General features: G+C 39.7%; 1 protein-coding gene across 2 annotated transcripts in view; it reads left to right on the plus strand.

Moving 5' to 3' along the window:
- Positions 1-1,363: 1,363 nt before the first annotated feature.
- The window catches only part of LOC114303514 (uncharacterized), a 35,838-nt gene continuing 22,207 nt past the window's right edge, over positions 1,364-14,994 (plus strand). The window contains exon 1 of one of the 2 annotated variants that reach the window (XR_014330234.1): positions 1,364-1,576. The gene's annotated coding sequence lies outside the window, so the exon portion shown is untranslated. The remainder of the gene's footprint in view (positions 1,577-14,994) is intronic. The other variant, XM_082869903.1, reaches the window with a different exon arrangement.

Here is a 14,994-nt window from a genome sequence, read left to right on the forward strand (position 1 = left end):
GGCATAAATTAGATTTCCATATTTCACTAAAGCATAAATAGCATTGACATCATAGATGGCCACCAAGATTCATCCACAACACCAATATATCTTTAATGTTCAGAGATCTTATTAAATATAAACTCCAATCCCATTTCAACTGTACCTGATTTCAGCTATACACCAACAACATAAAAGCCCAAATTCCAATGTTACCTTATACAAAATAAGTAGGAAAAGTAACCAATTAGTCCTATTTTTCCTAGAAAAATACTAACAAGTCCTATAAATTTTCTAGTAGGACAATTAAGTCCTACTTCGAATAATTTGTTCCAAAGTAGTTCAATACTAATTCTTTATTTCAACTTTACCCTTTGTCATGGCTATTAATCACTATACACATAACTCAGTGATCATTGACACAATTCTATCATTCTTTTTTTCCTTTCTCTCATCCATCTTTACCAATTCAACATTAATTTTGATCCACAGGTAAACCCATTAACAACCCTAGCTACCATGAACAACCATATTTGATGTTGTCAAGAAAAATATGAATCAATAAAAAGGTAAATTAACGAAAAAATATGAATCAGTTCACAACATCAAAGAAAAAAATGTGTGAATCAAAATTATAATTGTACTAAAGGTGATTGTCAAAAAAAAAAGAATACCTAAAAAAATTTCATATTAAACAGCATTAACTTATTAGGCTAAAATGGTAGGAAGACAGTGGGTGGATGGGTTTATATGAGCATCTTCACCAAGAAGGCGCTATAAGTATACTGATATTGACAACACATTTTTGCTGCAAATGCCAGGAGTTAGCTATAAAACAAGCTATCATTTTTGCTCCCAAAACAGATGAAGCAAGAAATACAAGAGTAGGGTGCTCCCATTTTCATTGTCATCAATGTCACAAGGACAAAGCTAGAGTGAGTCGTTGTATAGAGAAATGCTTTTAAAGGCGAAAGTGAAAAGCAAGGCATTTTACCATTGTTGTGGCGAGGTGTAAGCCTTACCTTTTGAATTTTGAATTTTTCAATTTTTATAAAATACAAAATTAATTTAATATAGCGTAAAAAGAGTAAAAAAAAAAAAGAATTAGCAAATAAAATTCATAAAAGCCATTCTAAGCATAAAGTCAAAATTAATTAATAAATTCAAGTATTATAAGAGCTTTCTAAGTCATTCTCATTAATACTATAATAAAAAAATAATAACTTAAGTAAGTTATAATAATAATAATAATAATAAATTAAAGAAGAAGAAACCAAGTAATAATAATAATAATAATAATAATAATAATAATAATAATAATAATAGTCTAGATAAGTGCAAAATAGAAAGATACATAAATACTATCTCTATAGATATTTGAAACGATGATACATAAACAGAGAAACAACGAGAGAGAGAGAGAGAGAGAGAGAGAGAGAGAGAGAGAGAGAGAGAGAGAGAAGATGCAGAAAACAAAACGAGAGAGACTCGACTCGAGAAATATACTTTGTACCTTGAAACCCCAGTTCATTGAAGAAGATTAGAAGACTGATTCGAAGTTGTTAGGACTCTGATTTGAAGAAGATCGACTTACAAGGTAAATACTCTATCATTTCCCTTCTTTATTTTTGAAATCAAACTCCTCAAAGGCTTGAACCTCACCATCGTATGTATGAAAAGACCATAAAGCGTGAGAGATGCATACGCCTCTGCAATTTAGGCATGCGTACAGCTGGAGTCTTCACCTTAAAAAGAACACATTTGTGCATTTTTGCTGCCCCTCGCCTCAACTCACGCCTCATTTACGCCTTTGAAAACCTTGGTATAAAGACAGCGCTGATGCAATAAAATTCTAGTATGGAATTTTCATAGTAAAATTTTAAATGGTAAAGGAGGAATATAAGAAAAATAAGACTTTTCTAAAAATATTTATGAAAAGTAGGACTGAATTGTTATAATAAAAACTTGATAGGACTGAACTGTTTGTCCATGGGAAAAGTAGGACTAATCTATTATTTTCGAGAATAAGCAAACAAATAAGTATTCATAAAGGCCCTGAAGTTGGTCATTTTCATTTATTAATGATAAATTAATAGAGCTTCTGATACAAAGAGTGTGAAGTTCCTCATGGGAGTGATGTCTTTTCTTTCTTTTTTTTTATCGACAAAAGAAAATTTTTATTGATGATAAACATGTAGAATATGATAAAATACATGAATAAAGAGGAGCTCGGAGCTAAAAAAAATCTCAAACCTCTTAGTTGGTGAGAGACCAAATAAAAAAAAACAAAACTAGAGTAAAACAACATGAAGGGTGTACTCAAAAGAAGATCGACTTACGTACTCGACCCTACGGATGGAAAATTGATCTAGATGCAAAGAAGATCGACTTATGTGATTCAAGGAATTACACACCCAAAAGAAATAGCACAGTCCAGGGGAGAGGTACAGAAGGCTACGCATCTCAGGGATGTTTGCCAAGCAGAGCAACCCGTAGAATACAAGAGACCAAGAGTTGAATCTTCCAACTGGGGTCCAATTATTATTATTATTAATTTTTTCAGAGGAAGACTTGGAGGGATTGGCTCAGCCACATTCAAATGCCCTCATTATCAAGTTGGATCTGGATAGATTCAGAGTACAAAGGATATTAGTGGACGAAGGTAGCATTATAAAAATTATGTATTAGAAGTTGTTCCAGAGTCTCAGCCTGAAGGAGCAGAACTAAGAAGAGTGGACTCACCACTCCTAGGTTTCAATTCCAATCCGGTTTGGCCAGTGAAGAAGGTAACGTTACCGGTAAGGACATGATCTGTTTGTTTTGCAGTCTGTTTCTTGGTAGTTGACATACCATCGCCTTATAATGCAATCATGGGGAGACCGTGGCTACACCAACTTAAAGGGGTGCCCTCAACGTTCCACTAAGCCTTTAAATTTCCAAACAATCAATGTAGGATTGAAACAATCAGAGGCTATCATGCAGCTGCATGTTGCTGTTTAATGCTAGCCCTAGGACAGAATGAGGCAAAGAGGACCCAGAAATTAGTTTGCTCTGTTGAAGCTCCAGATCAATAAGTTTTGGAAGATGTTGGAAAGAAGTCAAAAGAGCGCATAATGGAAGAGCTGCACAAGGTCCAGATCAAATCTGACAATCCAGAAAGGTATTTTCTGCTCAGATCCTCTTTATCTGATTAGGAAAAACAACCCTTTATTAAATTTCTGTTGGATAATATTGAGATTTCTGCTTAGACCTTGCATGAAATGCCTGGAGTAGACCCCAGTATTATCAGTCATCATTTGAATGTGGATTCCACATATAGGCCAGTCGTACAAAGGAGTAGACGGACACATGTGGATCACGTTCAAGCGGTGATTAAGGAAATTGATAGACTTCTAGATGCTAAGACCATAAAATTAATTTATTACCCCACTTGGCTCTTAAACACTATTGTTGTTAAAAAGAAAAACAAAAACAAAAAATGGAGGGTATGTGTAGATTTTACTAGCCTTAACAGAGCTTGCCCAAAAGATTGCTTCCCCCCTACCCAGGATAAACCAACTAGTGGATGCAACTTCTGGACATGCTAGAATGAGCTTTTTAGATGCCTATAGGGGTTAGCATCAAATATCAATGCACGAACCTGACCAAGAAAAGACTACCTTTATAACTCCTAGAGGTTTGTACTGCTATAGAGTAATGCCTTTTGAGTTTAAAAATACTGGAGCCACTTACTAGCGGCTAGTAACTTCCATGTTTGTTGACTAACTTGGAAAGACCATGGGAATTTATATTGATGAATTGGTTGTGAAAAGAAAACTAGAAGCAGGACATTTACAAGACCTACAAACTACCTTTGACATCCTTAAAGCATACAAATTGAAATTAAATGCAACTAAGTGTGCTTTTGGTGTTGGCTTCGACAAGTTTCTAGGTTACTTAGTGATGAGGAGGGGGATTAAAGCAGACCCTCAGCAAGTCAAGGTCATCCCCAACTTACAGCCACCCTGGAAACTCAAAGAGGTGTAGAAGTCTACTGGGATGATAACAACACTTAATTGCTTCATTAGTCGCTCCTTAGACAAATGCAAACCCTTATTTTAATTCCTTAAGAAAGTAAGCGGAGTGGACTAGGATAAATAGTGGGACTAGGCATTAAAGGAATTAAAATAGTACCTCCTTTCACCCATTTTGCTCTCAACCCCATAACAGAGTGAAATGTTGTATTGTATTTTAGCAGTATCAGAACACGCGGTCAATTCAATCCTAGGCAAGGATGTGGAGGGAACGCAAGTACCAATCTATTATACCAATAAGAATCTCAACAGCGTAGAAACCAGATAGCTTTGGCCTTGATAATGGCTACTAGGAAACTTATGCATTACTTGCGAGGTCATCCAATCATAGTACTTACTCAACATCCTCTGCGGAGTTTTTTACAAAAAGTTGACTTTTCTGGGCACATCACTAAATGGGCAGTATAATTAGGAGAATTTGATGTCACTTTTCATCCCAGAACCGCCATCAAAGCCCAAATTTTAGCTAACTTTGTAGCATAATTTTCATACGAGCATCAACCATTGAGTTTAGTGGCTGAATCATCAACCACAGAACTAGGGGGCAATAGGGCACAACCTCCTAAACTCCAAAACAATGTCAAAGGTCAAAACTTCTAGTGGATTTAGCCCAGCCTGACCCTACCCGAAAACATGAGGCTATTTGGAAAATGTACGTTGGAGACCTTAAGAATTGGAAGCTTTTTGTCGACGGCTCATCAAATTTAAAAGGAGCAGCAGTAAGAGTAGCTCTTCTCTCCTCAAAGTCATTCTACATGAACACGCAATCCACCTTGGATTTAAAGCCTTGAATAATGAAACAAAATATAAAGCCCTCCTAGCAGGATTAAAGATTGGTAAACTCCTGAACGTCAAAGATATAATTGTACATTGTGACTCCCAGCTAGTTGTAAATCAGTTATGAAGAGAATATTCTACCAGAGACGAAAGGATGCAGTCTTATTTAGATAGGGTTCATAACTCAGTAAAAATGTTTGAAAACTTTAGGATTATCTAGATAGGAAGAAAGCAGAATGCTCACGCCGACGCCCTAGCCACACTTGCCTCAGCAGTTGAAAAATTGAGGCCAAAACGATCGCAATTGAATTTCTAAAGTGCAATTGGACAAACAGTTGGTCCTATGTATCAATCTAGGACCAAGTTGGATGGATCTACTCATCAAGTATATCAGAGAATGAGTACTTCCAAAAGATAAAAAGAAGCAAACAAAATCATAACGAGAGCACCCAAGTTTTAGATCTCAAAAAAAGGAGCCCTGTACATAAAGTCATTCATTGGACCTTACTTGTTCTGTATGCACCTACCTCTGGTGGAAAATATCCTTTATGAAACACACAAAGGCATTTATGGAATGCATACTGGGTAACAGTCCCTAACGTGCAATTACTCAAGGCTACTAGTGGCCATTCATGCACAAGGATGGACAAGCTTATGTCAAAAAATGTGGCAAGTATTAGCATTTTTCTTCTTTGATTTACCAACTAGCCCATGAATTTGTAACCATTGACCGACCCATGGCCTTTTGCTTAGTGAGGTATGGACCTGGTTGGACCACTTCTTAAAGGCAGAGGGGGTAAGAAATTCTTATTAGTATCAATAATTTATTTCATCAAATAGGGAAAAGCTGAGCCATCGATCACTATCAAGGACAAGGACATAAAAAATTTTGCCTGGTGCAACATCATAACAAGGTTTGGCATCACTTATGCTTTCATTTCTCATAATGGAATGCAATTTGATTACAACTTGTTCAAAAACTACTGCTCAGGACTAGGGATAATGAATTCCTTCTTAACCCCTAGCTACACCCAGAGCAATGGTTAGGCTACAGCCTCCAACAAGATAGTGTTAAATGGAATTAAATGCGTTTGGAAAGCTTTAAGGGAAGGGTGGGTTGACGAATTGCCCAATGTGTTCTGGGCATATTGCACCACCCCCCAAAAGAGCAATAGGAAAAACACCCTACTCATTGGCGTTTGGAATGGAAGCTATAATTCCATTAAAAGTAGGAATGCAAACTATAAGATTAAAGTTTATGAACCTACCTAGAATGAACAAGCCATAACATGAAGCCTTGATCTTGATGAGGAAAAAAGGACAACAATGCTAGTCCGTCTAGCCAACTACCAAGAGTAGATTACAAAATGCCACAACAAGAAAGTCTAGCCTAGGTCATTCCAGCTAGGGAATTTGGTGCTCAGAAAATTTCTAGACAACCAGAAGAAGCCAACCGATGGAAAATTGGGCCCTAACTAGGAAGGGCTATCCAAAGTTATTGCACTTGGAGGGAAATGAGCTTATTATTTGCAAGATATGGAACGTAAGACTGTACCGCATCCATGAAATGCAGCAAACCTCAGAATCTATTTTCATTAAATGTCAGAATTAAAGTAGTTTGTACGTATGTGATTTCAGCTCTTTAGTTCAATAAAATCAGTTCGTTCATTCTATACGTGTGCATGGTTCTATTATTCAAGTATAATTTCTAGCAATTGCTGAAGTATCAAAACATAAAATAGTCCAGCTCAGGATTATAGTTAGTTTGTACCCTGAGAATCAACTCTTGGGCTTAGGAAAGTTTGACAATCCTACCCAAGATTGTAGTCTTGTTCTTATGCTTTGTTAAATTCCTAAATTTTTCTTAGTATAAGAAAGTTTGACAATCCTGCCTAGGATTGTAGCCCTGTTCTTATGTTTGGTTAAATTCTTAAATTTTTATAAGTATAAAAAATTTTGATAGTACCTTGGTTACTTTTTGAAAGCAACCAACCTAGAGGCAAGAGGAAGTTATACACTTAATCTTGTTTTCCAAACTTTTTGTTTCAAAAACCAACTGCATAATAGATTGAACCATTCACATCTAAAGATTGTGCCTTATAAAACATCTGGCCCCAGTCAACAAAAAGTGCAGCAGACAAAGAGCAAAAAACAGGAAAAGGAAGCAAAAAGTGCGCCAAAGGAAAACAAAGAAAAAACTTTAAGGAGCGGGGTCTTCAGCAGCAGTAAGATCAGGAGTAGTAGTAGGCACTGCCTTTGAAGCCTCATTTTGAGTAGAAGCAGAAGAAGTAGGATCTTCAACAGATGGAGGAGTAAGAGAAACATGAAGGGAGGCCTCTTTTAGAGATTCAGAACCTCCAAAACCAGCGATCTACTCTTAGGAGGCCACTATAGGATCTTATTCGAAGGGAACTTAGTCATCTTCCTCAACCTCCTCTTTTGCTGCTTTTTTGGCAGAAGGAATACTTGTTAAGAGTTTCTGTTCCCTCCTTCCTCACTTCCACATTATTAGCAAGAGTAGAGGGTAAACTCTTTTGTGTTTCAGTAAGTTCTACCCGAAGTGTCTAAATCGCGATATCGGCAATGTCCTTTTTCTCCTTAAGTTTCTTAGCCAACTCAATAGTGTGGTTCACTTTTTGCTCTAACTCGTCACAAGAGCATATGGACCCAACTGCCTTTTTGGTCTCAATATGGGCAACGATCCTTGCATTCTCAATTCTGGTTATGCTCTCATGGCAGACTTGAATGGCTTGAAAACAAAATATTTAGACAACTAAAACCAGAAGATAAAAGGAAAAGTGTAGGCAAGGGAAACGTTAGGAGAAACCCTGATGGCACTAGAAATGCTAACTCAATGCAGCATTCCATCATCCAGCTTTTTGAAGAGAGCAATGTCCCTGGGTAGAAAAAACCCTTTGCTAATTTGAAAACCCAATTCTCGGCTTCCATAAAGCTATCATTGGTTAACACGTAGGTGGGACGATTGGGTCGAAACATCTGGGGCCTGAAGTGGTCAGCAGGCACATATGTAGGCGCAACTTGTGAGGATCCTTCAGCTTTCTGACGCTTGGGGGCAGGAAGTTCTGGAGAAGAAAGTTCACCCATGGTAGAAGGCTTTTTGGACTTCACAGACTCAAAGGACTTTAACCCGATAATAGCAGTAATTAGACCAGATTTAGAGGAAGCACCACTCCCCTTTTCTTTCTTTAAGGATTGGAGTTCGGTTGACTTGCGCAACCTTTTCTTTTTCTCTAGAATAGGAGGACTGGAGTGACAGGCCAAAAGAGCAGCCGCTAGATCCTCCACTTCAACCCCAGGCATCTCCATTATTAGGTTAATGAAAGGTTCAGACTTCTTCTTGCTCGAGACAATACCAGTTGAACTATCATGTTGATTAGAGGACTCTTCAGGGGTTTTTCCCTCGTCAGGTAGATGGGGTCCAAAAGGCACATGCCCAAGAAGCTTGGTTGCAGATTTCTCAGCTTTTGGAAAGGCCCAAATCTTTCTTAAATCGTCAAGACACACTTGATACTTGCACAAATTTTTGATTGCGTTAATGTTGGAGTTTGAAACAAAAAGAAAGATCAAATTAAACAAGGCCGAATTAACGAAAAAGAAAAGTTAAGAGGGGAATTCCAAACCAGAACCTGCTGCATAAATTTTCTTGGGACTGGCCAAACTTTGAGGGAATCATCATCAAATTCCCATTTTCCAGAAACAGTAACAATGTCCTCCACCAGGTCTTTATTGGTTTCGATGAGGATGGTGACAAGCTTTTTTGTAACACCCTCAAAATTAAACCCATAAATCATACATTCAAGACATCCTTAGGCATAAGAGAATAAAACATATTTCCAATTATCAAAGTATTCATTACAAAAGTATTACATGTTGACAACAAAAGTAAATACCCTACGGGCTTACAACTTTCCAAGTCAACACTTGGGTACAACAAAAAAAAGAGTTCTAACTCTTTATACAAAATAAGCCCTTGGCTAGATTTACATGTAATACAAAAAGAAAACAACAAAAAGAGTCATTCGGCCTCTAAACCTCCCAAGCTACGTCCTTGGAGGTGGCATGTCATGTATACCTGAAAATGATGTCCCATAAAGGGTGAGCCAAAGCCTAGTAGAAATATACTAAACCACGTATGAGCAATAACTAAAACATTAGCATTCGATAAATGGTTAACACTATAAACCAATATTTCAACACATTCCAGTTCCATGACAAATACATCTGTGTTTCTTTCCGTTTTTCCTTTACTTGTGCAATTCACATTCATAAACCTGGCTCGTTATCTAGCCAAACAATCAAGTGAAGCTACAACTCATACAAAGACACTTCCATTATTCACAATTCATATGAGACTACAACTCATATTAAAACACTTCCATACTTCAATTATCTACGTCATGCAAACGTAATCAAGATTTCAGGACTTTCACGCTGGACACTCCGACCAACTTAATTATCAATGGAGTCCATCCCCGATCTCCTCCCAAACAGGTTTGAGAGTCCATCCCTTATCTCCTCTCAAACCGTGGAGTACATCCCCTATCTCCTCCCAAACAATATACATATACAATGTATTTAAACACTTATCATTTACAATGATCAATCAATACACATATTTGATGTATTATTCCAACCATCATATTCAATGACATATTCCGGATGATTAGTTTCAATTTTCACTAATCAACATACAGGGTCTATAACAATCAAGACTATCCTCCACCGATAGCCCAAAGTAGTTATCTCTAAACAGATAATAAATTTATCAAACAGATAAAATACCAACGTTTTCATAGGTGAGTGATAAATTTGTTCAACTACACCATTCACTCTCACAATTCCCCAATTTCACATTTCCCCAAATTAATTATTCAAATTAATTATTTAACATAATTACGGCATCTTCTCCCTTTTTCAAATGTCAACCCTAAGGTTCAATTTCATTAATTTAACAACAATAATCCCATTTTCCAAGGTCTCATATACACATGGGGTTTAACATTTGAAAACCCCCTTTTCATAACCTCAAATCAAACCCTAACTTTTCCAAAATTACCAAATAACCCCATTTAATCAAAATGACTAAAATTTATGTCAAAACTCATAAGATGGAGTAGGGTATCCCTACCTCAAAAGAAGAGACCCAATGGAGAAGATGAAAAAAACTCGAGATGCTCCAAACCCAATGATTTTTTGATCCAAATGAAGATCAAGCTAAGCTCCACACTTTATATAAAGGGACTAAGGTAGGAGATCACTAGAGCTAGATGATTTCGTAGAAAGAAGTTGTATTCTAGAGAGAGGAGCTCTCAAATAAGGGTTTTGAAAAGTTAGAGAGAGAGAGTGGATAAAAAAAAGTGATTTAAAATGACACAGTCGCGATCTGATATACGTATAGTCCGCTCGAGCGAAGAATAGGACGCTCGAGCGTAAGACACAAAAACTTAACCCGCTCGAGCGCAAAAATACCCGCTCGAGCGCCAAGGCACAACAGCAAAGCACTACCTGCTCGAGCGCAAAGATACCCGCTCGAGCGTAGAGTACACTCTTCCAGTACTTTTGCAGACTTTGAAAACCCGCTCGAGCGTAAGGAACGCCGCTCGAACGTGAAAAACACCTCTGCAGTATATCTGCAGACGTACAAAATGCTGAAAGGATGCAAACTCCGCTCGAGCGTAACAAGACTCGCTCGAGCGGATCATCAAAAATCTGGGCAACAAGATTAGAGGCTAAAACTCAACCAACCTGTTTGAAACACGCCCAAGACATTTCTAAACTCAAATTCAAAGAGTTAAAGGGTGAAGACAAGATATAAACAACAACGACAACAGCACACATCTACAGAACCGAGTCCGGAATACAGTAAACAATGAAAGGAAAAATCGGGATCGCTATAACCTCCCCCCCCTTAAAGAATTTCATCCCCGAAATTAGATGAATAAGTTTCAAAATTGTGATCTTTTCCAATTCCCACTATATTATAATTCAACATTCATTCTCTTGACCTATTACTGGTCATCCCATCTCTTTTCAAGAGGCAACTTACAATATAATTCAACATGCATTAACAACATGCTTTTCTTCGAAATCCAACAAATTCTAATACCATATTCCACCATTCCATAACATATTCAATGGTAATGATATATTTGCATTTCTACAATACATTCAACATATACAATGTTAAATTAAACTTTCATTTTCAAGGCATATTCAACAATACTTCCATAAACCGAAACATATACAATGTTTTACCACTTGAGACATATTCAATGTTCTTAAAGTTTATCAATACAACAAAATATTCAACATATGCTCAAACATCGACAAATAGATCCGGATACTTCTCTCGGACCTCCAATTCAAGTTCCCAAGTGGCTTCCTCCACCCCGTGATGTTTCCACAAAACCTTTACCAAGGGAATGGTCTTGCCTCGCAAGACTTGATCCCGCCTATCCAAGACCCTCACCGGTCTCTCCTCATATGAGGCATCCTCATCAACCTCTAAGTCGGTCCAATCCAATACATGTGACAGATCTGGCTCGTACTTCTGAAGCATACTAACATGAAATATGTCATGCACTCTGGACAACTGTGGCGGTAAAGCTAAACGGTAGGCAACCTCGCCAATCCTCTCAAGGATCTCAAAAGGGCCAATAAACCGAGGGGACAACTTCCCACTCTTTCCAAACCTCATCAAACCCTGCCTAGGTGATATTTTCAGAAAGACGTGATCACCCGCCTCAAATGCCAAAGGCCTTCTCCTACGGTCGGCATAACTCTTTTGGCGACTCTGGGCTGTAACAAGCCTCCTACGAATAAGCTCAACTTTCTCCGTCGTTTCTCGCACCAACTCTGGGCCCAACAAAGGTGCATTACCCACCTCGGCCCAACACACCGGAGATCTACACGGTCAGCCATACAAGTCCTCAAACGGTGCCATGCTAATACTCGATTGGAAACTGTTGTTGTAGGCAAACTCCATCAAAGGCAAGTGCCTCTCCCATGACCCACTAAAGTCAAGGACACAGCCTCGAAGCATATCCTCAGGGATCTAAATAGTACGCTTGGACTGCCCGTCAGTCTGAGGATGATAAGCCGTGCTAAAGGTCAATCTAGTGCCCAAGGCACTCTGTAAACTCTGCCAGAATCTAGCAGTAAAACGTGGATCTCTATCTGAGACGATCTACACTGGGACCCTGTGCAACCTCACTATGTCCCGAATATACAAGTCGGCAAGATGATCTACTGAATCTCTCACGCGCATAGGGATAAAGTGCGCCGACTTAGTTAACCGGTCCACGACCACCCAAATAGCATCACTACCCCGCTAAGTCCTCGGAAGACCTACAACGGAGTCCATCGTGACATGCTCCCACTTCCACTCAGCAATAGGCAAGGGTTGTAACAAACCCACTGGCCTCTGATGTTCGGCCTTTACTTGCTGACAAGTAAGACACTTAGATACAAAAACTGCCACATCTTTCTTCATACCCCGCCACCAAAACTGGCGACCCAAATCACGCTACATTTTAGTGCCTCCCGGATGCATTGCAAGGCGTAAATGGTGAAACTCTCGGAGTACTTCCTCTTGGTAAGTCTCTGGTACAAACAAACAGTCTCGGTACCTCACACTCAGATCGGGATACACAGTCAAACCCTTCTCAACCTTTCCACTGGAGATCTTCTCTCGGAGGGATTCTACGTCAAGGTCACTTCTTTGTGCCTCTAACACTCGATTCACAAGTGTAGGCTGCGCAACTACAGAAAACAAGGCCGCAGACTCAACAGATTCACCCAGAAGTAAATCCAACTCGCCAAGTGCACCCAACATTTTCCACTCCCGGATGGCTATACAAGCTACATCACTAATGGATTTCCTACTAAGGGCATCGGCCACATCATTGACCTTCCCCGGATGGTAATACAACTCGAAGTCGTAATCCTCAATAAACTCCATCCACCTCCTCTGCCACAAGTTCAAGTCTTTTTCTGTAAACAGATATTTCAGACTCTTATGATCCAAGAACACCTCGAACCTCTCACCATACAGGTAGTGCCTTCAAATCTTCAAGGCAAAAATCACAGCTGCTAATTCTAGGTCATGTGTAGGGTAATTCCTCTCATGTGTTTTCAACTGCAGCAAGCCATAGGCTTCAACTTTCCCCTCTTGCATCAACACACAACCCAAACCCTCTCGTGAGGCATCACAGTATATTGCATAACCCAAACCCCTCTCCGGAATAATCAAAACTGGAGCGGTAGTAAGTTTAACTTTAAGTTCTTGGAACGATTTTTCACAAGCCTCACTCCATACATATTTGGCCCCTTTCTGCGTCAATCTAGTCAACGGCGAAGCTAGCCTGGAGAAATCTTTCACAAACCGATGGTAATACCCGGCCAATCCTAGAAAACTGCGGATCTCAAAAACACTCTTAGGCTGTGCCCAATCTTGCACTGCCTCGATCTTGGATGTATCAACAGACAACCCTTCCCCGGAGACTACATGGCCTAAAAATTTTACCTCTCTTAGCCAAAACTCACACTTCCCAAACTTAGCATACAGCTTATGGGCTCTAAGCAACTCAAGCACCACTCTCAAGTGTTCCTCGTGCTCCTCCTCCGAAGGTGAATAAATCAGAATGTTGTCTACGAAGATGACCACAAAACGATCTAAGAATTCCCAGAATATCTGGTTCATCAAGTCCATAAACATTGCCGGTGCATTGGTGAGCCCATTAGGCATCACCAAAAACTCATAGTGGCCATACCGCGTATGAAATGCCGTCTTCAGGATATCTTCCTCCCTAACCCTCAACTGATGGTAACCCGATCTCAAGTCTATCTTTGAGAAACAACGGGACCCTTTCAAATGGTCAAATAAATCATCTATACGGGGCATGGGGTACTTGTTCTTAACCGTAGCCCTATTCAACTTCCGATAATCAATACAAAGTCTCAAGGCACCATCTTTTTTTTTTTAGCAAAGAGGGCTGGTGCTCCCCACGGCGAAGTACTAGAGCAGATAAAGTCCTTATCTGGCAACTCCTGGAGTTGAATCTTCAACTCACTTAACTTGGCTGGGGCAAAACGATACGATGCCATGGAAATCGGTGCCGTACCAGGCACTAAGTCAATAGAGAACTTCATCTCTCGATGAGGTGGTAAACAAACAAGGTCCTCAGGAAAAATATCCGAATACTCACAAACCACTCTCAGCAACTCAACCTGGGTCTCATCACACTCACTACTCATACAGCTAGCGATAAGGCAACTAAGCACACTCCGTCCTCTCGAATCATACACTGGTGGCAAAACTCTACCAACCTGATCACTCAAGAAATGAAAACAATCCTCGCTCAAGGTACATACAGTAACCCTCTGGTGGTAGCAATCAATAATAGCTAGGTATGACGATAACCAGTCCATATCCAAAATCACATCAAAACCCGACATAGCCATAACTACAAAAGAAAATGAAAGCCGGTGGTCGGCGACCTCAATATCACAACCCCTACAACCTTGTTTCAAAATCAATTCACCCCCAACAGGTGATACAACACAAATAGGAGATGCTAATTGTGCTAACTCCAACCCCAAAACAGATGTAAATGCAACAGATATAAAGGAATGAGATGCACCCGTATCAATCAACACATTAGCAACCGAGTTGCAAAACAAAAAGGTACCTCTCACAACAGATGGAGTCGGTACAAGATCCTGCGCGGTAACAACATACAAACGCCCAGAAGGTCTCTGATCTACCTGCTCACCTCTTGGAGCATGAGACTGCTGCACGGACTGAGACGATGAGGCTCCCTGATTGGCCCTCGAGGCCTGAACAGACTGAGCTGGCTGATAACTCTGCCTCGATCCAGATGCACCAGATGTGGCACTCAACTGCGGGCAAAACCTCTTCAGGTGTCCGCCTGACCACACTGGTAACAAGAGAGCGGCTGGCCTCTGCCCTGACTCTAGCTCTGAGGACGAGCCGAAGATGAAGCTGCTCTCTGTCCTCCTCCCCTCTGCGGACAAGCTGGAGACTTGTGGCCCAGCTGACCACACTTCTAACAAGTAAAGTCTCCCTGATTGCCTCGTATAGAACCTGAACTTGGCACTGGAAAGGTAGATCTCACAAACGCAC

The sequence above is a fragment of the Camellia sinensis genome, chromosome 1, assembly GCF_055761805.1.
Source record: "Camellia sinensis isolate YWXY chromosome 1, ASM5576180v1, whole genome shotgun sequence".
NCBI classification, from domain to species: domain Eukaryota; kingdom Viridiplantae; phylum Streptophyta; class Magnoliopsida; order Ericales; family Theaceae; genus Camellia; species Camellia sinensis.